This window comes from Dendropsophus ebraccatus, chromosome 5, assembly GCF_027789765.1.
Source record: "Dendropsophus ebraccatus isolate aDenEbr1 chromosome 5, aDenEbr1.pat, whole genome shotgun sequence".
NCBI lineage: Eukaryota > Metazoa > Chordata > Amphibia > Anura > Hylidae > Dendropsophus > Dendropsophus ebraccatus.
In genome coordinates, this window is record NC_091458.1 from 96,925,925 (window position 1) to 96,953,704 (window position 27,780).

The 27,780-nt window shown below is 40.3% G+C and overlaps 1 long non-coding RNA gene across 1 annotated transcript in view; it reads left to right on the top strand.

Moving 5' to 3' along the window:
• LOC138793688 (uncharacterized) overlaps window positions 1-27,474 on the top strand; it is a 96,126-nt gene extending 68,652 nt beyond the window's left edge. The window contains exon 3 of the long non-coding RNA XR_011363318.1: window positions 27,365-27,474. This is a non-coding gene — a long non-coding RNA (uncharacterized lncRNA). The remainder of the gene's footprint in view (window positions 1-27,364) is intronic.
• The last annotated feature ends 306 nt before the right edge of the window (window positions 27,475-27,780 follow it).

Genomic DNA, 27,780 nt, shown 5'->3' on the forward strand with positions numbered 1-27,780 from the left:
TAACTTTCTGATACTAGTTTATTGGGAAAAAAAAAAATTCCACGGGAGTACCCAATTAAGTTGTGGGGATTGATTTCGCACTGGTCTATTTTCTTGCATGTTGTTTTTGTGCTTGACATAGTATATCGTCTTCTGTCTTGGCTCTGCTAATTCATCAAGAATATAAAGTCACTACAGAGCTTGTTATCAACTGCTCTCCAAACTATTGCTGTGCCTTCTGTTGGTTTATGACTGACTTTTGGACATTGGCCTCCAATGAAGTTGTTTGGCAACTATTTACTGAGAAGAAATATCTGAACATGCATAGACAGCATTCTCTTCTCACTTCAGTTTCACATGTCTCCACTGTCTAACACGCATGCCCAGATTTACTATTGTTGTTTTTTTCCCCATGTTTTTAATATATATATATATATCAATGTGTATACTAAAGCTACGCATATAACAGGCAGACCACTGCAGAAAAAAAGGGAAGAGGGTGGGAGGGATGCAAAGGAGAAAAGAAATATAGGCAGCCATGTTAGTACAGCCATCCTACATTCCTGTGCTCCCTGTATGAATAACAATCTCTGTTCTGCTGGGCTGAGGCTGATTTTCACTGCCTCCTCACCGTTGCTAATTCCTAGGAGGTTACATGCACAGTAGCTCCAATAGATGCAAGTACTTTATTCATTTTTTTCATTCAGAACTTATTGCACTACCTGAAAACTTGTTTGATTGTGCAGTCTTCAAAGTTAGGTAGAGATATGTACCTGTCCCCACTGTGTGAATACAGACATAAGACAAAATATTGTAACAAAGTGGTGGACCAACGCTAGGAGTTGTATCAAACAGGTGTTTTATTAATGTGCTAAAAACTATGTACAGTGTGAGTTGTCCCGGGTTAGGGACTAACATCAAACAGAGAAAGGGATGAATAGGTAGAGTTAGATTATATATGCCTATTACACCCTGCCTCAAAAACTAGTGAGCCGCTAGGTTAGGGCGTCCCCCTCACCAAGCGGAGCAAATCCCTACGCTAGTGGTGGAATTGATTCCACGTGTCCATTAACTGGTGTTGATAACACGTCTAGTGGATTCGCCGCTAGGTCAACGGTATCACAGTCGGTCAGTATGCACTGTGTGATTATTTGTGTGAATTAGCTGTTAATGGGTAAATAAAGTTTTCTATGTCCAAAAAACGTCATCCGACGCGTTTCCCCCAACAGAGATAGTTGTCTTCTGGGTTCATCAGGGATGGTCTTGGATCAAACAGCTCAGTCACGGGAATTCATAGCCCATAGTTGGAGCGTGATCTCATCTGCAGAGTCTGTACAGTAACTGAAGATACTACGAATACTGTGATCGTGTCTAGTTGATCTCCTGGATCTGTTAAAGTCGCTTATGGTGTTGCTGCAATGGAGCGATTTTCAAGAGGGTCACCAAGTGTGGGTCAGGGATTGATTGCCCAATGAAGGTTTCCCACCAAATAGTGTTAGTAGAGTTAGACAATGGGTAGGTATAGTCTGCATAGTCCAGATGGTTTGGAATACAGCAGTGTACCAGTGCCTGTTTTGCATCCTGGGAGTACTGTAACTCCCTATATATCCGTTTAGATGTCCGGACCCGGAAGGTAGCCTCCGCTCTAGACGTTGATACGCGTTTTTGAGGCAGGGTGTAATAGGCATATATAATCTAACTCTACCTATTCATCCCTTTCTCTGTTTGATGTTAGTCCCTAACCCGGGACAACTCACACTGTACATAGTTTTTAGCACATTAATAAAACACCTGTTTGATACAACTCCTAGCGTTGGTCCACCACTTTGTTACGATATTTCTACTACCTGAAAACTGCCACCCACTGTTGGATTCAGTGAGTTCCACCGGAGTGCTCCCTTCACCTCATGGATGAATAGTCTCTGATTCAGAGTATGACCCTGCAGCCATATACACTCACCGGCCACTTTATTAGGTACACCTGTCCAACTGCACGTTACCACTTAATTTCTTATCAGCCAATCACATGGCGGCAACTCAGTGCATTTAGGCATGTAGACATGGTCAAGACAATCTCCTGCAGTTCAAACCGAGCATCAGTATGGGGAAGAAAGGTGATTTGAGTGCCTTTGAACGTGGCATGGTTGTTGGTGCCAGAAGGGCTGGTCTGAGTATTTCAGAAACTGCTGATCTACTGGGATTTTCACGCACAACCATCTCTAGGGTTTACAGAGAATGCGCCGAAAAAGAAAAAACATCCAGTGAGCGGCAGTTCTGTGGGCGGAAATGCCTTGTTGATACCAGAGGTCAGTGGAGAATGGGCAGACTGGTTCGAGCTGATAGAAAGGCAATAGTGACTCAAATAGCCAACCGTTACAACCAAGGTAGACAGAAGAGCATCTCTGAACGCACAGTACGTCGAACTTTGAGGCAGATGGGCTACAGCAGCAGAAGACCACACCGGGTGCCACTCCTCTCAGCTAAGAACAGGAAACTGAGGCTACAATTTGCACAAGCTCATCGAAATTGGACAGTAGAAGATTGGAAAAACGTTTCTGCTGCGACATTCGGATGGTAGGGTCAGAATTTGGTGTCAACAACATGAAAGCATCGATCCATCCTGCCTTGTATCAATGGTTCAGGCTGGTAGTGGTGGTGGTGTCATGGTGTGGGAAATATTTTCTTGGCACTCTTTGGGCCCCTTGTTACTGATTGAGCATCGTTGCAACGCCACAACCTACCTGAGTATTGTTGCTGACCATGTCCATCCCTTTATGACCACAATGTACCCAACACCTGATGGCTACTTTCAGCAGGATAATGCGCCATGTCATAAAGCTAGAATCATCTCAGACTGGTTTCTTGAACATGACAATGAGTTCACTGTACTCAAATGGCCTCCACAGTCACCAGATCTCAATCCAATAGAGCATCTTTGGGATGTGGTGGAACGGGAGATTCGCATCATGGATGTGCAGCCGACAAATCTGCGGCAACTGTGTGATGCCATCATGTCAATATGGACCAACATCTCTGAGGAATGCTTCCAGCACCTTGTTGTATCTATGCCACGAAAAATTGAGGCAGTTCTGAAGGCAAAAGGGGGTCCAACCCGTTACTAGCATGGTGTACCTAATAAAGTGGCCGGTGAGTGTATGTTCCTTGTAGCCGGATGGGCCACCTATAGCTAGATATGCCCCTTGTAGCCAGGTATACCCCTTGTAACCAGGTATGCCCCTTACAGCAAGGTATGCCCCTGCAGCAAGATAAGCCCCCCGGAAGCAACGGCTTTGATTATTACATAACTTGTGTACTGTAAACATAGCCTAAAGTAGTAAGAAGCAATGAAATGTAACTTAATGTCACTCTATTTTCTAATACAATCATCCTATTTAAATACCTAAAGGCCTTTTGCTTAGACCACACATAATACTACAGTCAATTAAAGGAGAAGTCCGGTGAAAATTTTTATTAAATTATTGTATTGTCCCCTAAAAGTTATATAAATCTCCAATATACACTTATTTACCGGAAATGCACATAAAGTGCTTTTTTTCTTTGCACTTACTACTGCATCAGGGCTTCACTTCCTGGATAAAATGGTGATGTCACTTCCTGCATAACCTGGTGATGTCAGGACCCGACTTCCAGAGCTGTGTGAGCTGTGGCTGCTGGAGAGGATGATGGCAGAGGGATGCTCATTGTCACTCCAGTGCCCTTTGTCCCTCAGTGTCCCCCTGCCATCATCCTCTCAAGCAGCCACAGCCCTGGGAGTCAGGTCGTGACATCACCATTTTATCCAGGAAGTGAAGCCTTGATGCAGTAGTAAGTGCAAAGAAAAAAAAGCACTTTATGTGCTTTTTCCGGAATAAGTATATATTGGTGATGTATATTACTTTTGGGGGACCATACAATACCTTAATAAAATTTTTTGCCAAACTTCTCCTTTAGCCCCTTTTAAAGCCTTTTTTGGCCTTAATGACCAAGCTAATTTTCCAATTTGCTAATTTGCTAATTTTATGTGCTTATAGCACAGTGATGCTTTAACGTATGTTAGCAGTTCTGAGATTGTTTTTTGTAACATATGGCACTTTATGTTACTGGCAAAATTTGGTCACTACTTTGTGTGTTTTTTGTGAAAATCATCAAAATATCATGAAAATTTTTTAAAATTTGCATTTTATGAACTTTGAAGTCGTATCACATAAATTAGTTACTAAGTCACATAACCAATATGTCTTCTTTATTCTGGAATAATTTGGTAAACATATTTTACTTTTTTAGGGTGTTACGGGGATTAGAAATTTATTAGCAAATTATCACATTTTCGTAAAAGTTTCCAAAACTGATTTTTTTTTTAGGGACCAGTTCTTTTTTTAAACGGATTTAGGAGGCTTGTATACTGGAAAACCCCATAATTGACCCCATTTTGGAAACTACACACCTTAAAGAATTATTTTGTGGTATAATAAGCATTTTGACTCTACAGGGGCTTGAGGAAAGTATTCACCATTATGCTGGGTTCACACTATGTATATTTGAGGCTGTATTTGGTCCTCATGTCAGGTCCTCATAGCAACCAAAACCAGGAGTGGATTGAAAACACAGAAAGGCTCTGTTCACATAATGTTGAAATTGAGTGGATGGCCGCCATATAACGGTAAATAACTTCCATTATTTCAATACAACAGCCATTGTTTTAAAATAACAGCACATATTTGCCATTAAATGGCGGCCATCCACTCAATTACAACATTATGTGAACAGATCCTTTCTGTGCTTTCAAACCACTCCTGGTTTTGGTTGCTATGAGGACCTGACATAAGGGCTAAATACTGCCTGAAATATACTGTGTGTGAACCCAGCCTTAGACCGTAAAAAATGGAAAATTTACATTTTCCAATAATATATACGTTTAGATTAAAGTTTCTCATTTTCAAAAGGAAAATGAGAAAAAAAGAACTCAAAAATTAGTAATGCAGGTTCTCCTGAGTACAATGGTACCCCATATTTGGGTGTAAACCACTGTATGGGCACACAGCAGGGCTCAGAAGAGAAGGAGCGCCAATTAGCTTTTGTAATGCAGATTTTGCTGAAGAAGTTTCTGAGCGCCTGGTGCATTTGCAGTACCCCTATAGTGCCAGCGGAGTAAAATCCCCCCCATAAGTCACCGCATTTTTGAAAGTACACCCCTTTAAAGAATTCATCTTGGGGTAGGATGAGCATTTTGACCCCACAGGTATTAGAAAAAAGTATTAAAAATTAGACAGTAAAAATGAAAAAAAAAAAATTCCAATAATATGTTCGCTTAGTTTGAAATTTCTCAATTTCACGAGGAACAGGAGAAAAAAAGTACCCCAAAATTTGTAACCAGGTTCTTCTGAATACAACGGTACCCTATATGTGGGTATAAACCCCTGTATGGGCCCACAGCAGGCCTCAGAAGGGAAGGAGCGCCAATTAGCATTTTCAGTGCAGATTTTGCTGAAGAAGTTTTTGAGCGCCAGGTGCGTTTGCAGTGCCCCTGTAGTGTCAGCAGAATAGAATCTCTCCATAAGTCACCCCATTTTAGAATTTAACCCCTCAAAGAATTTATCTTGCGGTGTGGTGAGCATTTTGACCCTACAGGTATTAGAGGAAAGTATTTAAAATTAGACAGTAAAAATTAAAAACTCGAATTTTTCCAATAATTTTTCCAAAATTTGAAATTTCTCAATTTCACAAGGAACAAGAGAGAAAATGAACCCCAAAATTTGTAACGCAGGTTCTCTTGAGTACAATAGTACCCCATATGTGGGCATAAACTACTGTATGGGCCCACAGCAGGCCTCAAAAGGCAAGGAGCGCCAATTAGCATTTGCAGTGCAGATTTTGCGGAAGAAGTTTCTGAGTGCCAGGTGTGTTTGCAGTGCCCCATAGTGCCAGCGGAGTAAAATCTCCCCATAAGTCACTCCATTTTGGAAAGTACACCCCTCAAAGAATTCATTTGGGGGTGTGGTGAGCATTTTGACCCCACAGGTATTAGAGGAAAGTATTAAAAATTAGACAGTAAAAATGAAAAATTCAAATTTTTCCAATATGTTGATTTAGTTTGAAATTTCTAAATTTCACGAGGAACAGGAGAAAAAATGTACCCCAAAATCTGTAACGCAGGTTCTTCTGAGTACAACGGTACCCCATATGTGGGCATAAACTACTGTATGGGCACACAGCAGTGCTCAGAAGGAAGGGAGCGCCAATTTGCTGGAGCAAAACCGCAGCTAGTAATAGTTATTAGAATAGCGCAGTTACTAAAATTAAATAAAAAAAATGAGATTTTAGGTAATGCGGGGTGGTTACGGGCAACCTGCGGTGGTTACGGGTAATCTGGAGGTGGTTACAGGCAATTTGGGGTGGTTACGGACAACATGGGGTGATTATGGAGAATCTGGGGTGGTCACAGGCAACCTGCTGTGGTTACGGGCAATGTGGGGTGGTTACGGGCAATGTGGGGTGGTTATGGACAACCTGCTGTGATTACAGACAATCTGGGCTGGTTACGGGCAACGGGGGGTAGTTACGGGCAATCTGGGGTGGTTACGTATAAACTGAAGTGGTTATAGTTAATCTGGGATGAGTACATGTAATTTGGGGTGGTTACGGCAATCTGTAGAGGGTCACTGGCCATTTGGGGTGGTTACGGGTAATGTGCGGTGGTTATGTGCAATCTAGGGGGGTTATGTGTAATCTGGCGTGATTACGGGCAACCTGGGGTGGTTACAGGCAATGTGGGGTGGTTACGGGCAATGTGTAGAGGTTACTGGCAACATGGGGTGGTTACGGATAAACTGAAATGCTTATAGGTAATCTGGGGTGGGTACCTGTAATTTAGGGTGCTTACGGCAATCTGGTGTAGTTACGGGTTATGGGCAACCTGCGGTGGTTATGGGTAATCTAGGGGGGTTAGGGGTAATCTGAGAATAAACTGCAATTATTACTATAATTAAAAGTGTGTTTTATTTTTTTGTATGTTTTTCACTTTTTGTACTTTTACACATTCATTTTCACTATATTACTATGACTACTATGACGTGACCAGGGGGAGGATCAGCAGTGGCGGCGGGAGGAGGCAACGTGCTGCAGCCTCCTCCTGCCGCCCGATCGATGGGAGGAACAGAAATCTCCCTATAGATGCTGCGGTCGCACCGACCACGGCATTTATGGGGTTAGCTGCCCGGGGGAGCGTGGCTCCCCTCCGGGCAGTAGCAGTGAAAGGGGGGGCCTCCTGCTTCCCGATCTCATCTAGGGACAGAGAGGGGGGAGGCAGGAAAACCATGACGTCCAGGGACGTCATGATGCGTCCTGGCACTGCTTTTCATGACGTCCCTGGACGTCATATTGGGGGAAGGGGTTAAATATGAAGTTTGATGAATTGAGCCCTACTGGACATTATGCGGAAAATAATATTACAAATACGGTACACAGTGTAAGATATACAGTATTTAGCCACAAATAGCATGCTAGTACTAATTCTACCAAACTTCTGCTGTAATGATTGCTGGTTAACAAATATAAAGCCACTCTTCAGTAACTGGCAATGGTTGAAGTTGAAATAATCCAGGTACCTGCTTGGTATAAGAAAGCCAATAATTTGGGTGGCTCTTGTAGCAGCTGCCATTACATCTTGTACTTTAAAAAATAAGCAATTTGAAGAGAGATAAGTTGGTATTTAAATAATTATAATGAATGGTGACCACTAAGGAAAAAAGCATTGACTTTGGAATAGACTTTGATTCATACATTTTTTATAGCAGTATTATTCTATAAGGTGCCAGGAAAAATTCAGAAGGCCCCTAAACACTTGAAGTACTGTGTAGCTGCATATAAAGCAACACAGTTCTCTTTGTTGTATTCAGTCTATAATCTCCTATTGCCAAAACCTAAAATGTGCTTTTGTGACAGTACGCAGCCAGCTCATCTTCCCAATGGTCTCTCCCAGGATCTTAAATCTTATAGTAAAGTATAGTGTCCATAAAATGAAATGAGAAAGAATGCAAACATTTACTGATTGGATATAGAAATACAGCTCTCTTCACAATGAGGGAGATTTATCAAACATGGTGTAAAGGGAAACTAGCTCAGTTGCCCCTAGCAACCAATCAGATTCCACCTTACATTTTCCAAAGAGTCTGTGTGAAATGAAAAGTGGAATCTGATTGGTTGCTAGGGGCAACTGAGCCAGTTTCCCTCTACACCATGTTTGATAAATCTCCCCCAATGTGTTTTAGGCTGCATTCAGACACTTTTAACCCTTTCATGACCATGGGTCATTAATGTCTCAATGCCCAGATTGTTTTTGGACATCAAACTATTGGATCATATTGATCCCATAAACTGATGTCCATAGCTCTGCCCTCTCTCCTTTGTCCCCAGCCACTGGTAACGACAGGGGAGAGAGGGGAGGGAACAGAGCTCACGGCTGCACGCCGGCCATACCTCCCTCTCTTCCCCGCCGGCCTCCGTAGCTAGAAACCGGAAGCCCGAGGCTTCCAGTTTCAATGGCATGATCGCATAGCCCCGATGTAGAGAGGGAATTCTCTGTCTAAAGCCCTATAGATGCTGCTGTCATGCTGACTGCAATATTTATAGAGTTAACTCCACTCACCACCGGAGCGTGTATAGGCTGGGCATAGGCTGCAGCAATGTTAATTTACAGTGCAGCGGCGGAAGGGGGTTAATGTTTGGACTTGGGACTTTTAAGGTTTGGACTGTCCATTTTTCACAATGTTAAAAAGGGAATGTCAGAGGTATGGGAGGAAAGAAAAAGGGACAGAGAGCATGGCGTCTCGTGTAATCCTACTAAGTATTAATGAATTAAGGTATATTCATAGATGGATTCTCATCTTGTTGCCCCTTGGGCTTTGTGCATATTACCCCAATAGGCAGGGGGTTCTGTTTGATCTAGAGAGGGCTGCCATCTGGATGAACCAGATGTCGGGATGCTCCCAAAGGGGGGGGGGGCTGTATCAATATTCAATAGGAGAAAGAAAAAATGGTCTGGAAGGTATCCTAGCGCTGCCACAGAAGATTCTCCAAGTGGTAGAGTTGCAAAAAGATTATGGCTTTATTGGCATATAAAACCAGTTAAAACAGAAAGTAAAACAAAGGTAGATAAAACAAAGTTTCAGAAAGTATGTATACACAAAGTTACAGAGACCAAAGTATACCGCACTGTCAGAGCTGCCGGGGACTGAAGGGAGTCACGTGGCTGCAATAGTGGCCAATGAGGGGAAACAGCCAATAGGAACAGCCGGACACTGGTACTTAGTATATCTCTGGTCGTGCACTATGGTTCATAGCTGGACCAATACTGTGAGTGAATGGGAGAGATAAGGAGATGACCCCAAGACTCAGTAAGGTGTCAGAACTGCTTACAAGGTAAATTGGGCCTTGGGTACATGTATCTAAGCATGGAGACGTCCAAGGTGTGCATAATATGGATTGTAAGGAATGTACATATTATACATATTAGTCATAATTAGAATAGGAAGTAGATATATATCTATATAATACATATTAATCATGCTTGGAATAGAGTTTAAGGGATAATATATATATATATATATATATATATATATATATATATATATATATATATATATATATATATATAGTGTTATACAAAGCATTCACAGGCAGAAACAAAAATTTTTTGGCGCATTGGGTTCCAAACCTTCTGCTTTTGTTCAGGAAACCCCTTGGCAGTTAGCATAGACAATGCTGGATCAAAAAAACTAAGGGGAAAAAAAGATTTTTTTTTTTACATTTAATAAATTGGTTAATGGGAACTTTTTTTCAATAAAGTTTTTTTTCAAAGCTGATGTATGTAAGAGATTTTCATACTTAGTTTTGACTTAACATGGATGCTGTCTGATAGATGGTGTGACGATCTCTACTCTTAGGCCACGTCACTGGGGTGATTAACACTATTGAGCTTACCAATCTACCACATAAATTCATATACAATCCTCTCTGGATGATAGAATTATGCTAGATTACTCATATAGGTTTCCCGCACCCCAATATCAATTACAACTATTCGCTACCACCACCTATACTTATCAGGCAGTAGGGGCCTACTAAGGACTATCTCACTGTATCCCAACAATCAAACTAATCCCAATATAACACAATGGTACAACTAATCTCGATATAACACACTGGTAATGTTTTACCCCCTTCGAAGGTATAAGTCCTATAAGACTACAAGGAAGGATTAATTTTTAAAGTTTAATACACAATTGTGCAGTGCAATACAAAAGATGTCAGATAAAAAAAAAAATAAGAATACAAAAAATACATACATACAAACATACAAACAATGCAAACAGTTTTAAAAAGAAAAGGGATAAACAGAATATTGGACAGAAGTTAAGTCAGAACTAAAGCTTTTTTAATTCTCATTAAGAAAGAAACTTACAGGAGAAGTCTGTCCATTTGAAATATTTGACAGCCATCAGTGGCAGAGGGAACATGAAAAAAGTGTTGGGTCACAGGTGTCAACACCCTATGGAAGGCATCTGAGAGAGGCATTGGAAAAGATGGGAGGTGGTGTTGTGCCATCTTTAGAACACTGTCTTTGCCCAGTATAAAAGTAAAAAAAAAAAAAAAAAATCTGCTGAATAGATTTTCCAGCTAAAGTCTTTACACTTGATATTCTGCCCATCTTACTAGCAGTGTTCTCAGCCAGTGGTGCTGGTAGACAGTTAGTGGCAGGAATTAACCACTGATATATTATTTTTTGGGGATGGAGTGGAGAATTCATGCAACCCCTTTCCAGTCAAGCTATGCCCCCCAGAATTAGAACTTTTGGTTAAGGTTCCGCTTAATTGCCAAACCGAACTTTTGAAAGTTCACCCAAGTGGAGCATATAGGGATTCACTAGTATACTGTACAGTATTAATTTTTTCTAGGTGTTACTTCACTATTCCATTTAGTAAAAAAATATATGCCAGTTTCATACCTCCACAATACTTGTGCTAAATATGAGAGTTCACCTGTGACATTATCCTAAAATGTGCAGTGTAGAAAGGGTTAACGTGTGTAAACAGGTACAATGTATGAAGTTTTCTAAAGAACAAAACATTTCCGATTGTTTATAATAAAAGGAACAAGGACAGCTACTGTCTTAAGACATCAGTCAATGTCTGCTAATTGTACTTTTACACTTTCTCTCCTGGGAACAGAATTGATTCTTTAGTGTCTGTATTAAGAAACAATGGGCACTTGATGTCACAAGGAAGGGCTCACAGTTTAGGGCTCATGTTTTTTCATTTTTTGTTTTTGACCTGTATGTACATCCCATTTAGCCAAATAAATTATAAATGTAGAATGGAAAAAAAACACATTCATAAGCTTTCTTATATAATAAGGGCCTCTTCCCCAGCAAACAGCACTCTCTTCTGTACTGATCGTGAGCAAGAACCTCAAAACAGCCGCCTACAGATGGCAGCTTTCTTTTTGCAGAAAGACAGCTTTTTTACATACCTTTTCAAGTAAGAAATATTCAGTATTTTGACGTAAATTTTGGTCATTTATGCTGCATAATCATCTGCGGTTTTGCATGAGGTTAGCGTCATTCAATGGAGCCACCTCATGTCCAGGCTGCCCGAAGTAAAATCTGGTCAAAGAAGTTACTTTTCTGAGATATGGATTTAAAATCTATGCTGTTTTTCACAGTGATAACTAAACTTTGAATTGCCATTAAAAACAACAGGAAGCAGAATCAATTCAGTGTGAACAATCTCTACCATCTCTGGCCTCTCAGTCAGCCAACCAGTAACCTTCCCTGTACTCATCAGGGTAAGAACCCCAAAACAGCGGTCTATAGATGGGCCCTCTAGACTTTTAGGCCAGATTCACACGTATCTGAACCACAGCGGATTTCACGATGCAAAATCTGCTGCGAATCCCTTGCCTGTTAGTTTCTATGAAAATCCATACTTGTAGCGGGATTGTCATCCTGCTGCGAGTATATAAGCGACAGCCCCCTTAACCCCCCACTGTCCGGAGCATACCTTACCTGCTCCCCGCTCTGGCTTTATTCGGGGGCTCCCGGTGTCTGGACTTCCTGGTCAGACAATCAGTGGCTGCGGCAGGGCAGCATGCTGATTGGCTGAGCGGGACATCCAGCCGGGAACAGCTGCGAGTATGGGTTCTCATAGAAACTAACAGGCAAGGGAACTGCAGCAGATTTCGCTGTGAATTCACCAGAACATGGCCCATAGCTTGTGCTACATCCCTTTTAGGATTTAGTGAAAATTTGGGCTGTGGGTTTGTGCAATAGAGTAATGTATGACCCCTTGGATAGTGGGTACGATCCTGTGATATGTTTGTGAATTCATGACAGGCAATACTGAAATGTAATGTGTATAGTGCTAGAAGGCCATCAGGATAGTTGATAGACATCATTTATTGAGATTTATTGAGATCCCGCCTCCTTCACTGAGTGGCTGAGCGGACCTGAGGCGTCACGTCTCAGGCCCGCATCAGACACCCGGAAGCGTCCCGGAACCGGGCACCGGACTGCCGCGATGTGGGACCCGCCGCTGGAACCGGGGAGGTGAGTGAACGTCTTTTTTTTCAGCCACCTCCTCCCCGGGACATCTAAAAATAGCCCCCACACTGGATAACCCCTTTAACTGCATCTGTATATTACTGTATATTATCTGTATATTATCTCCAATCTTATTCTATGTATGTATTTTAATCCAGAAGATAACCATTGCGCTGGAAAAATTTGCTTGTTAATTTTGCTTTACCTGAAAGTTTTTCGCAAGAGTACTTCCTGTTGTACTTGTCCTTGAAAACTGTGCCAACAAACAATATCATCTGGGCACAGTTTAGTGACATGTTTTATGTGCTCATAAACACAAATATCCTTATGGGCAGCTTTTTTTTCCAGCCATGAAAACAGAATGTACATCGAAAGCAAAAATAAAACACTGTCCTCTACATAAACACATTTACTTGCAATTAAATAAAAGTAACAAGCTCAGAAACATCCAGATGTTAATTCATCCAGTACTCTGCACTAGTTATGTTGCAACTTACAAAACATAAGAGAAAAACAACATATGAATAGTTTTATTCTTAAAATAGATAGATAGATAGATAGATAGATAGATAGATAGATTAGCTCTTGAATTGCAGCTGACAAATCTAAGATATGTATATAATAATAATAATAATAATAATAATAATAATAATAATAATAATAATAATAATATAATAATAGGTTAAAAAATTTGCCCCACATTCAAATGCTCAGGGTAAAAGGATTACCGATACCACACAAAAACTTGACATATATGGAGACAGAGTTTGTAGACAGTGGTTAACCACAAAAACTAGTCCAACATCACAAGAAGTACACTATAGGGCTATATTCACATAACGTATATTTTCGTATACCTGCGGCTGTTGTTGCTGATTGCAACAACGGCCGTGGTTAATATGAGAATGTGCCGCCTATGAAATCCTGGCCGGAGTGTATACACATGGTATACTCTCAGTCCGGAATCTCTAGCGGCGCCGCAGACAACTGACATGTCAGTTTTCTGTGGCCGCTATTCATTGTATAGCGGCTGCAGAAAACCCTGTCAGTGCACACTATGGAGCGAGCGGCTTTATACTGTGCAGTGGAGAGTTCTGATGCGGGCGAGCATCGGGATGATCTTTTCTGAGACCATACTGTGTATGGCCTAGGAGTGCATACACAGTGTGTGATTTTGTACAGTCAAGTATCTACAAAAATAAAAACTATTATACATAAACATTGGACAATTATGAGTGGGAGTTTTACAATATCGCTGAGTTCCAGGTGTCACTCCTAATGTCTTGAAGATCGAGGAATATTAGAGACAAACTGGTAAAAGCCGATGTAGGCAGTAAAGTGGCAGAGAGACATTTTTAATAGTCAAAAGCAAGGGATCATACCCATGCTTACAATGTGTGCGTTGTGCCTATATGAAGAAAGGCAAAGAATTTATCCATCCAACTAGGGAGTTTTTCCCCATGAAATGCTATTAATTCTGTACATCTAGTTGGGTAGTTTTGTGTCCTTTCTTTTCCCTGCAAACTCCTCCATGTTGGTGAGACCTCCTGCGACATGCGCACGAGGCTCAACCAACATAGATAATCCATCAGAAATAAAAAGATGGATCTTCCAGTATCTAAACACTTCATTGAAAAGGGCCATAAAGAAAAAGATCTCAAATTTATGTTGGTAGATCAGATCCATTAATTTAAAAGAGAAGGTAATAGAATGACCGCTCTCAAAAAATGTGAGCTACTGTGGATACACTGGACTCAATACGCTATCCCCAACAGGGTTAAACATTAAATATAGAATTACAAACAGAATGTACAAGTGATTTGGGGGTATCTACTGGGTATTTTGCCCATTGATCCCTTTCTGAAAGAAATGTGTGCCATTTGAAGGTATACACCTTAGTGAGCATTAATGTATGTATTTTTTTTCTCTATTTTTTTCCCAAATGGAAAATAGATACGGAAATGAATAATGGAGCAGATGGCAGCACAAACCACAGCTGTACGCAGCATGTAAACTACTACTTCTACTTTATTTCATCCTACAACACAGGAAATCCTGCATCAAGGTCCATAGGTCTGGCAGATGGTGACAGCAGGGTGATGTCGTCTAACACAGAGTATATTGGGGTATTAAGTAAGGTCGACTGTGGTTGTGGTACACACATACCAGTGCCGGCCTTTACTCAGCTTGGTGTGAACTTGCACTTAGTGGTGTGAGTTCTGCACAGAGATTTCCTTTGGTGGATAGGGGACAGAGGTCCTGTTCAGACTGGCACATTGTGGACTCTGCGACCAATACTGTGCACAACAGCAGTCACTGTATAGCCAATATGTGATGGTTTTGTGGATACATCTAAGAAAGTAGATACATTAATTATTATGAACATGATATATGTGCGGATAGGGATGATTAATCATAGGATGAAGCAACATTTGGAACATAGCTTTACCTACAATGTTGCAAAGCAGAACATCTGAACAGTAATAAGTGGTATATGCCTCTTATATATGCTTCTTGTAGTAATATATGCTAATTATAATCATGACTGGATTGTAACGATTATAATTGTTAACACAATATGGACTTGGGCATTTCACTCAAGGACTTTTTTAGTTTGTATATTCACTGGAGGAGAATTATGGTCAAGCTCAAACTCCTACCGTGTAATTGGTCCATACACTGATGCTTGTAATTCACTTTGATTGTATGCACAATTGCTACGATGTCATTACGCTTTAAATACGCGTAAATTTGCTTGAAAAAGGCTCAGTATGGGAGCAAAAATGTACAAGGCAATGTATGGAATAAATCAGGTTTTTTACTAGGGAGTGTTACAGGATTTTGTACCGATAGATAGATAGATAGATAGATAGATAGATAGATAGATAGATAGATAGATAGATAGATAGATGCAAAAAGAATTATTGCAGCATAAAGTGAAAAAAGTGGTTTATTCACCCATGTGGAAGCAATGTTTCATTCCACACCATAGATAGATAGATAGATAGATAGATAGATAGATAGATAGATAGATAGATAGATAGTAGAAGATAGTCCACAGCACACCAGGTAAAGGTGAAAAGGTAGTAGTGTTTTATTCACAGCATTATCATGTTACAGCACTCCAGTGACGCAGCGTCACTGGAGTGCTGTAACATGATAATGCTGTGAATAAAACACTACTACCTTTTCACCTTTACCTGGTGTGCCGTGGACTATCTTCTACTATATACATCGGTCCCGATCAGGACTTGGACCGCTGGCACCCATCGCATTCTAGGAGCTGTGCCGCTTAAATCTGTCTTGCTTCTAGATAGATAGATAGATAGATAGATAGATAGATAGATAGACTAGATAGACAGAAAGAGAATCTTCTAACAGCATGAACATGTGTCGCCTACATTTTTTTAGTGATTAAAGCCAAATATTTGAACATATTTTCTTTTTAATCTGTATTTATTAATTGTGATTTTTTTTTCTACATTTCTATGTATGAAGGCATATTGCCTGAGCTTTCTGCACAGCATTTAGATATCTGCTTTACAGCAGTCCCAATGATATTGGAAACTCGAGCTAAGACATTGACTTCCAGGTGTGCCCTTCGACCTCTGATGAAATCATTTTGTGGGAAGAGTAAGAAATGAGGTTCTTACCATTACGTATTGTGAATGGTCTGATCCTATATTATCTACAGTATCTACTGGTGTCACCTTTCACTATAATAGACACTACATCACATTATACACAGCTTTGAGGGTCACAAAGGTAGAACACTATAGAAACAGGAGAACTTGACATTAGACATTATTAGGGCCAAGGGTTGTGTCTCTTCCCCACAGATCATGCAGTGACACTATCTGTCTCCAGTCACCTAAATTGAGCTATGGTGTAGCTCTAGGCCAACTTTCTAGCTCTAGCTATTGGTCTATAGTTCCGAACCAGAATCAGTGGCATTGCTGTGCTGACTTCCAGAACAGCAGGTAGCATGGATCGCCCCCTCGCAATTGCATCCAAGGGGGAAATCCAGCTACTAGACACCAGGGAATGCTTTTTTAGGGGCATTTAAATGCTGCTGTCAGTTTTGACAGCGACATTTAAATGGTTAATTATCTGGGCAATCAGCTGTGTAGGCCAATAGCCGCGGTCCTCCCAGCAGCTGGAAGAAGCGCAATTCCGGATGGGGTAACGGCTTGACCCCTCTCTGAATCCCCCTACCCTCCACAAGACGTACCGGTACCGGTGATGTGGCGGTAAGGGGATAAAGATTTAACTGAAAATCTCAGCCAAAGAAGACATTGTGTCATTTAGGAGTTAACTTCAGTATATATTTGAATTTCCAGCCACAGTATCTCCCCCAATGAATCCAGCTGCTACTGTACTACGCAGGTTATGAATATAACTAAAAGAAGGCTATAAACTATAAGTACATAAGGAAGTAGAGATGACCTTGCTAAGTGCAATATGACCAGTGCAGCACCTGGTATTCTGTGTGAATGCTTAATGTTCATTATTGTTATTCTTTCAATTTCTTTCTTACTACTCTAAAATAAAAAAATGCCCATGTGCAATGTATTAAGAAAAGCATAGAAGACTCGGAGATATGAAGTATTAGGAAGGGTCACAGCACTTTGAAGCTTTTAAAATGTGCTCAAAAATTCTGAAGCATCATCTAATCCCTGATTGAGTAATCTGCTCTACAGCTGGACTGGAAATGTGTTTATTTATTGCCCACAGCCGGGCTGCAAGTGGTCTTCTCATTTTATCACCTACAGTACATAGCAGAAATAGAGACCAGAAACTTTAGGCTGATGTTCCGCTACTTCATCCCCTAGGAATAGTGGCCATGCCAAATATAAAATAAACATTAAGTGTGCCTACAGGCAAAGGTAATACAAGTCAATATATTTTCCGAACAAAATGTAGAGAATAAGAAGACAGTAATTAGCGCTGATTCATTAGCTGCTTTCCTCCAAGCATGATGGATAAGTCTTCATCTCATATTTTCTCCCAAGGGAATGGCCCCTATGTCTGTGGATCACTGCTTATTCTTTAAACACTTGGTAGAAATACAACTGCTGCACTCACATGGGTGTTCTACCATGCTTACTGTTAAAGTTGATATGTTCTGTTAATAAACTAATGTTTAGGACAGGAAAAAATGCAAAATATTGTTTAGGAGAGGAAAAATATTGTTTGTTTTATTTTCCCATGTGCTGAAGCATAACTATAATAAAAACAGTTGTAGATATCTATTAGATGCAGTGGAGGCGTTCAAAAGTTTGGGGTCACATTTAAATGTCCTTATTTTTGAAGGAAAAGCACTGTACTTTTCAATGAAGATAACTTTAAACTAGTCCTAACTTTAAACAAATACACTCTATACATTGCTAATGTGGTAAATGACTATTCTAGCGGCAAATGTCTGGTTTTTGGTGCAATATCTACATAGGTGTATAGAGGCCCATTTGCAGCAACTATCACTCCAGTGTTCTAATGGTACAATGTGTTTGCTCATTGGCTCAGAAGGCTAATTGATGATTAGAAAACCCTTGTGCAATCATGTTCACACATCTGAAAACAGTCTAGCTTGTTACAAAAGCTACAAAACTGACCTTCCTTATAGCAGATTGTGTTTCTGGAGCATCACATTTGTGGGGTCAATTAAACTCTCAATATGGCCAGAAAAAGAGAACTTTCCTCTGAAACTCGACAGTCTATTCTTAGAAATGAAGGCATATCTGAGACTGGCCAATATATGAAAAAGATTAAGATGGGCAAAAGAACACAGACATTGGACAGAGGAAGACTGGGAAAAAGTGTTGTGGACGGATGAATCCAAGTTTGAGGTGTTTGGATCACAAAGAAGAACGTTTGTGAGACGCAGAACAAATGAAAAGATGCTGGAAGAATGCCTGACACCATCTGTTAAGCATGGTGGAGGTAATGTGATGGTCTGGGGTTGCTTTGATGCTGGTAAGGTGGGAGATTTGTACAGGGTAAAAGGGATTCTAAATAATGAGGGCTATCACTCAATTTTGCAACGCCATGCCATACCCAGTGGACAGCGCTTGATTGGAGCCAATTTCATCCTACAACAGGACAATGACCTAAACACACCTCCAAATTGTGCAAGAACTATTTACAGCAGAAGCAGGCAGCTGGTATTCTATCGGTAATGGAGTGGCCAGCGCAGTCACCAGATCTGAACCCCATTGAGCTGTTGTGGGAGCAGCTTGACCGTATGGTACGCCAGAAGTGCCCATCCAACCAATCCAACTTGTGGGAGCTGCTTATAGAAGCATGGGGTACAATTTCTCCAGCTTACCTCGACAGATTAACAGCTAGAATGCCAAAGGTGTACAATGCTGTAATTGCTGCAAAAGGTGGATTCTTTGACGAAAGCAAAGTTTGATGTAAAAACAATGTTATTTCAAATACAAATCATTATTTCTAACCTTGTCAATGTCTTGACTCTATTTTCTATTCCTTTCACAACGTATGGTGGTGAATAAGTGTGACTTTTCATGGAAAACACAAAATTGTTTGGGTGACCCCAAACTTTTGAACAGTAGTGTATGTAGTGTAAAATCTGCATGTTTTTCTTTCTCTCTACTGTTTTTAATAAATGACCATTTTTACTCTCCATGTATACTGAGTGGGTGGGCTCTCCTTAATGTGCTGTAGGGGCTATTCCCAGTGCTCCAAGCAATTGTAATGTCCCTATTCTGCTACCCATCCTCCTCATACTGCTTCACTTCTTCTCACAGAAGATTGTCAGAGAAACAAATGACCACTTGAAATTGAAATAAAAAAAACTTTATATTAAAGATATTTGTTTAAGGATTTTTGGAGACATTTTAACTAAGTTTCCATATAAATATGTATATTTCATATTTTTATATTATCTATATTTAAAAGTAATCCTAAAATCTTGCAGTTTTCGTTCTGATCACTAAGCCTAAAACTTAGCTGACACTTCCTCTTCTATACAGATTACTTTTCAGCAGTCTCCTCTTCATCATCACAGACAGAAGTACCCGTATTACAGAGCCCTAGGTTCCAGGGGCTCAAGCGAGCACCGACCTGTCAGCTCAGAGCTCGCTTCCCCCTACTTCCCTGCTCGCTACCCGTGGTATTACATGCACAGATTGTTCAGGCGGCCCATTGAAGTCAGCAGCCATCTGCTGATGCAGCTCCTATTACACAGGGCCACAGACAGAAGACCTTCATTGCACGCAAATCATGATCTTTCAACATGTTAAAAGACCACGATCAGCCATCATCGTGCATGTCAGCTGATTGCAGCCTTTCAACATGTGCTAAACAATTAACAGCCTGAATGGCAGATAATCGGCCAAGTAAGGCTGATGATCATTTAGTGTAATAGGGCTTTTAGGCTCAGAGCTCAGCCTCCCCCTGTAGAATGATCTCTGCACAAGTCACAAAGCATAACTACAAATTGCCTCCAATCTAGTAAACAGATTCTGGACCAGTGTATTGTACCTATGTCCATGGAGCTTGCTGTAAAGCGTATCACTATGTGCAGCAGCTTAGTCAAGATAGCTGCCTCCATAATAATGTACTAAAATAAGAAAATAATCAGAAAATAAAAACAGATAAGAAAAAAAAGAATAGTTAAGTATATGGTTTAAATCAGTAAAAATAAAAAATAAATAAATAAAATCGTTTGGATTTACACTAGATAGATTTTTTTTTTAGGTTTTTGAACATTTACAGTCTGTAGAGAAGGAAGGGAGGCCTTCAGGCTGCCAAAACATAAGGAGGATTCCCCTTTTCCACCAAAATAATGTAAATGATAAATTAAGGCATTCTTTGGAAAGCAATGAGAGATACAGTACATTGGTGCTATATATAAATATCTGTAATCACTCAGCTCTATACCTGGAAACTGAAGTGTGAATGACTAACCATACACGTAATAGAAATGTTACAAATTATACAGTATAAAATATAATCTTATTTAATTAAAGAGGTCCAGCAAAAGAAGTAATTTAAAGTAAACTAACCCTCTGTATGGTTCATTCCACCTACTGCATTAAAAAATCTTCCTGGCTTGGAAAAGATTGTGATCAAAGGTGCCAAAGCACACATCCCACAGGAGTATATATATATATATATATATATATATATATATATATATATATATATATATATATAATTAGGGATGGTCCGAACCTGCCGAGGTTCAGGTTCGTATGAACCCGAACGCTCGGCAGCAGATTCCCGCTGTCTGCCTGCTCCGTGGAGCGGGCGGATACAGCGGGAGTAACGCCTGGAAAACTGGGATACAGCCTATGGCTGTGGCTGTATCCCAGTGCTTCCACAGAGCAGGCAGACAGCGGGAATCATTACCGAGGGTTCGGGTTCGTACGAACCCGAACCGAACTCGGTTCCGGTTCGTACAAACCCGAACCGAACTCCGTTCGGATCATCCCTAATATATATATATATAATTACAAATTGTGTACGCGGCACTCAAGGAAGAAAATCGGGTGCTGGCAAGCTTGCTGGGGGTCCACCAGCCAGTGGCGAATATATCTTCAAAAAGGCTGCAGCACTCCAGGAGTAGTGAAAAAGTAGTGCAGTGAGGATATGGATATATATATATATAATATTTTTCTTTAAGTTTTTACAAATAAAGCACCTGTAGAGAAGTGGATAATATTTGGTTGGTCTTAACTTACAATATACCATATTCAGATGCTCCAGGTTTGTACAGTGATCCCTTAACTTACAGTGGCTACAGGCAATGGTTCTTTCTAGACCATCGTAACTTGAGACCAGACTCAACCAGGGGCAGAGCCCCCCCAGCCCACTGTAACTATGGCAGCACTAGCGTAGTGTTAATAGTACAGAATAGATAATGTCATGATGCCCTAATGCGTGCAAAATTGCAGGAGAAAAGCAGCATTTTTTTAGCAAGTCATGGCAGAACTGTAGTCAGGAGACAAGACACCACTAAAGTATATGTCTTTTTGTGTGGCCATGGGCCCCCAGGAACTCAGGGCCCCGGGCTACCGCCCGAAATGGACCTATTATAATCCGCTACTTGACTCAACATACAATGCTACAGACAGTCAGGATCTGCGGCACATGTAAATAACTAGATGATCAACCAATAAAAACGGCCATTTTACTGGTAAAGCCCCAGTATTACTGAAGTGCCTGCAGTGATTGGCTGTCTGGCATCTCCTCCCTACGGTATAGTGTGATACTACATGTCCTGTACTGTTCTTTACCCGTGCCAGGATGACTTTCTCCTTTGGCCACCAGGTGAGGGCAGCTTCATTTTATTTTCATGCGACACTGTGTGATCTGTACAGGACCCTAAAAACACTCAAGTGCTCTACATAGAAAGTAATTTACACTGTCCAGTAGCTCTTCCTGACTGTTAAGTGTAAGAACTTGCATTATCCATATTAGTTACCTGACAGTTCTCTTTTCCTCTATCTATTCTCCATGTTTAGTGTGGCACACAAAGACACACAATGCAAAGACTGAGTCAACTTCTTTCCTTTTTATCTGGTTTCAGGTGTGATTTTTAAATTGCCCACATCTGTCACTTATAAGTTTGAATACGTTATGAGTTTGAATGAGCATCACATCCTCAAAACAAAGTTATTTACCCTCATTTTTGAAAAGGTAACAATAATTTTGTTCGACCCATTTTTGGAGTTTTGTGGGAAATTATGTCAAATTTGCCTCTTTTTCCTCTGTTTTTTGTGTTGCTCCAATACACACAAAGGAAATAAACATGTGTACAACAAAACATGTGTAATTGGAATAATTTTCTGGGAGGAATACTTCATTTTCTGGAAAATATTCAGGGGTGCCAACACTTTAGGCCATGACTGTACAATGGTTTTAACATTTAATCTAAGCTAATGTTTGCCAATTTTTTTAAATAACCTTTTAATTGAATTGGAAATTCACTTTTTCCATTCACTAATTAGTTTTTAATCTAATGTTACTAAGAGTTGTGATGATGATACACTATTCTAGCCTGGTCATAAAAGAAAACTGTACATTACTATTTCCTTGTAAACATTCAAAAGAGAAGAAGTTGTAAGTACATACTACCTATAGTAATCCTCATACTGTGCATTTTTTCTTAACATTTATCCACATTACAGTTAAAATAATAAAAGTATTCCTCATAATACTACAATATACACATATTACTATGAAATCAAATGACTTAGGCAAAATTTCCAAAAAGAGGGCAAAGCACTTGGGAATAAAACATAACTTTTAATTAGATATTGATTAAAAATGGCAAAAGACCAGACACATGGTCTACAATACCGTCCTAGATATAGTTGTGTGATATGCGAGGGAACGAAGTAACTAACAGGGTACACAGAGGGACACAGTGCATACTGTCCACTCCTAATGGGTTGAATCTGTCCCTGCCTTTTGGGGTGCCCACCTCCTTAGCAGGGTGGCCCCAACCACGATGACGTTCCCTTCTCTATACTAAGTGCGGAACAAATGACATACAAACATAAAACTGTGACACAAAATGTGAACAACACACCACCAATTTTAAACAAAATCCAACGCGTTTCACCTGTATAATACTAACAGGATCATCAGGGATACCAAGGTGCAAAGAACATACAGATACATAAACGTAGTGAGATAAACAATTATGCAAAACCACTTGCACTACCTCAAGTGGATTACAAACCAATATGTACTACTTGGATGACATGCAATGATCCACAACATAACATGACCAAAAAGATGCCCACTCAGTCCATATTTATGATAGATTTATGATAGATTTATGATAGACACCACTGGGTACACTCTCACGGCTGATTAAAGTGAGAGATATCTGATCATAACGCAAATCCCAAACTCAGGCATGAGATACATAAGACCGTATACGTTATGGAGCTCAACAAGTATAAGATGTACAGCAAGATAGCTCAGCGGTGTAGCAACATAGCAACATAGCCGTGTAGCTCAACAGACATTAAATATATTATAATCTCGCTCAAACTGGTTGATCATGCTCTGACCATAAGATAACAAATGATACTTATCAGGTCTGTCACAGAGGTCTGTGCGGTATCATCATACAGGACCAAGATGTGGGCTTGTGGGGATCCATGCCACGATATGATGCCCGACGGGGGACTCACCTGAGTCTATTCCCTTATATCTCCGTATTTCCAGCTGCAGACGCGCCGAACTTCCGGTGTGTGGAACGCTGCATGCGTTCCACTGGACCCAGCACATGTCTAGGTGACGGTTACATCCTTCTTTCTCTGAGGAGCGTCCGTCACTTCCGGTCTGTGGAACGCACTAGGCGTTCCACAGGGTATGTCACGTGATCGGGCCTATGATGTCTCCTCCGTCCTATACAGTATATGGAACGCACTATGCGTTCCACCAGGTATAATGTATGATAGGACCTATGATGTCTCCCAATAAAGCCGCAAAACGGAGTGCAAACTGCATTCCATCATGCATATAATTGTAGCTGAATAACAATGTCTTCTAACAGCTCAAAATGTATGCCTTTCCTTATTGCTAGGTCAATGTGCCTATTATAACTTAATGCAGGCGTCTTCCCTTATGATAATACATGCCGTAGTGTAGTAAGATGTACTGTAGTTAGATAAATATACATAGTAGTAATAGTGAAGGCAAGTAGGGTACCACAGTTTAGGAGATTTTTCGCCGGAGCCTATCCAAACCAAGAAAGAAGAAGGATAATCATATCAATATTATTAACCCCTTTTCGGGCAAAGAAAACAAATATATACAGATAACTAAATCATCATATAGTTAGTGGACTACATTGCATGCACCCAGGCAATATGATAAGATAGATAGTGTGATGACACAATAGATCACCCAGCCTGATTAGGCCGGGTGAACATGTGAAGCTTTTTTAGCAAAGCGAAAATAACTGGAGGATTAAATGACTTAGGCAACACAAGTGTCTCGCTTGGAAAAGATAGCTGGCTGAAAATTATTATGAATAAAACAATTCTTTAGTGTGACTTTAGTGTAAAATTAGTGTAAAATTTTATTGGAATAATATACAGTCCCTTCCGTATATGCATATTTCTCTTTGTACAAAGCTCATTTACATTCCCTTTGCTTTGTTTACATAGATTTACATTGCTAAAATCTGTTCATTGACTGCAATGTCTTAATATTGCAATATTGACCTTGTATGACTCCATTCGGTACTGTACTGTATATTTGTGAAGGTTCTTTCACCATCATTAATTGTAGAGTCATTGGTGTATAAACCACGTCTTACTGTTTATAAACATATTACTACTATCACTTCTAGTATTTTGCCATGTGTGTCCTGGTTACTATTATAATCCTCATTAGTCCTTACAGACCATTTTATGTATGCCCCTTTACTGAATTTCTACATGAAGCTGTGCAGTCTCCTGTTGGCAGCTCGCCTAGATTCTGGGTAGTGAATATAGGCACTGGTACGTTTTCCTGTATCCCTTGGGGATCTTCCAGAATCTTTAAGTTCCCCAGCCAAATAGAGTTCAAAATGCTCTCAAGCATCGTCTGAGCTATCCATCGTAGTGACTGAGTTGTTGGCTCTATACCAGAGTGCTACAGGGCTCAAACTCTACATAATCCCTCCCGGGCTTTCTAAGTCTGCAATACATTTCAACGCAATAAAAAAGGGAAATTAAATTGAGACTGCCGACATGTCCTCAGTTCACCTTTGTAAGTGGTCTTTAAAACATATGTGGGTTTCTTGTAACAAAGCTGCACATCTCACATAGCAGGAATTTCATAGTCAGGTCATGCAGTTCCCTCCATATCATTGTTTCTAAACTTTTAGAAATGTAAAGAAGGAGTTGCCTAAATGTTTTGTCCAGATCCATATATATTAATCCTAAATACATTTTACAGCAAACAAACCCTAATAAGTCTGTTTCAACAGTCTACTTAGCCATCAGATGTTTTCTTCATTTATTTTAAGTAAACATCAATCTATTTTTTAATGCTAGTATTAACCCCTTCACGTCAGCAATCTGTATATATATGTTCCTACTGCACGTACCCCGTGCAGTAGGAATGTATATATACGTTCCTGCTGTGACGGGGTTAATGATGTGAGCTGGAGCACAGCGATCCCGCTCACATCAAAGTCCGGGGCCGCAGGTAATGAGAGTCAGCTGCGATCCCGCAGCCGGCTCTCATTAACGCCTTAAAGGTGCTCAGTGACAGATCAAGCATCTGTCACTGAGTGATCGGAATCCCGATTGCATGTGCCGACAGGCGGGGGTAAACCTGTCGGATGGGCGATCCATGTATAGAGTCTGCTCTCAGGCAGGCTCTATACATAGATTGCCGATTACACTGATCTATGCTATGCTATATATCAGTATCTAAAGATTACATGTTTTACAGTGATAAAAGTGGGAAAAAAAGTGTAATAAAAAAGTTTTATACAAGTATTAAAAAAAACCTTATAAACCCCCTCCCAATAAAAGTTTAAAAGACCCCCTTGCCCATTATAAAAATATAAAATGGATAAATAAACATATTACATATCGTAGCATGCAGAATTGTCCAATCTATTAAAATATAACATTATTGTTCCCGCAAGGTGAATGACGTAAACGGTAAAGAAAACAAACAAACCAGGATTTCTGATTTTATAAACTATATATCACAAAAAAAATTAATAAAAACCAATCAAAATTTTTCTGTTACACCAATATGATGTTAATAAAAACTAGAGATCATGGCGCAAAAAATGACACTCCAACCAGTCCTGTAGGTGCAACAATAAAAGCGATATGGCTCTTAGAAGGTGGGGAGGAACATTACTTTTAAAATTGCAGCCCCGTGCCCTATGGGCATATCTGTGCTCTAACTTTGCACCACCCCCTCCGTTCCTCCCCCCACACCTCTTCATCATTAGGAATGCCACTGGAACATTTAATTCTGTTTGAACATTGCACAGGTGTCTTAATGATCCAGCCCATGTGCCGTAGTAACACAGTTGGTGAAGAGGAGGCAATCTGCCTGGAGCATTCCTAATGATGAGGAGGGCGGGGAGGAGGGACGGTGGGGTGATGCAAAGTTAGGGCACAGATACGCCCGTTGGGCACGGAGCTGCAATTTTAAAAGTATTTTTATATGACAATAACTGCATCACTTGCCAAATGGACCGCAGGACAGATCTTGGATTAAAAGTGGTTTATTTTGGGGGGGCAGATTGTGGGTACAGAGTCGCTTTAATGTATAGCTTTTAATATAAGTGACTTTTTAAAGGTACCATGAAACAATGAAAACTTCAATTCACATCTATAATAACCATGTAAACACAGCTGCAATAAAGAAGTGGATCCGCAAAGTACCAGGAGATCTAGCCCAATGGAGTATCTGCTGAATGGCTAGGATGTTCAAGGAAGGAAAGTACATATAGGAGAATGCATTTTTAGCCCTCTGATCAGCACTGTGAAAGCACATTTAGTGAATACATTCCTACCAATTTATTGAATGATATAATATTTGGGTTACTGATATAGTAAACCATTGAGGTGCTTCTCTCGCTATGTTATGCATTCTGTCAGAGGAATCAAAGTTTACAAATAAGAGATGAATGGGGTGAAAAAATCATTTATGTATCTCTCAAAGACTGCCAAGCTTAAAGTTTTATAACTTGGTAATATAATGTAGTTACATGTATGCAGCAATTAGCGTTTTATTTTTATGATGTACTTTGTGCAGGAAGTCAAGCATTTCATTCTTTTGTTTTGACAGTCGACACCCTGTTTGCTAGGAGAGGCGCAATTTTCTGTCAATACGTAACGCCAAGAGCTGTCATGGCGCTTAGACCAAACCCTTCTGTAAATTAAGAAAGGAGAAAAAAGCAAGGCACAGGTACCTTGTGCATTACCACGGGGAGAACGTAAAAATGCCCCTTGGGCTTTATGTGTATTATCCCATGAAGGGCCCGTGCCATAGAACAGTGGTAGACAGTGAAACAAAATGTGGTACTTGAGGTCAGCACTATTTGTCCTTTGCCACCTCATACCTCTGCCGCCCTCCTCCCAATCTGATCTTTGCCTTTTTGAGTTTGTACCTTACCTGCTCCAACATGTACCATACCGTACCCTACCTTTCTCATGTTTTTACCCTCCCCACATTTACCTTTGTTTGTCTTCCTACACCAACCT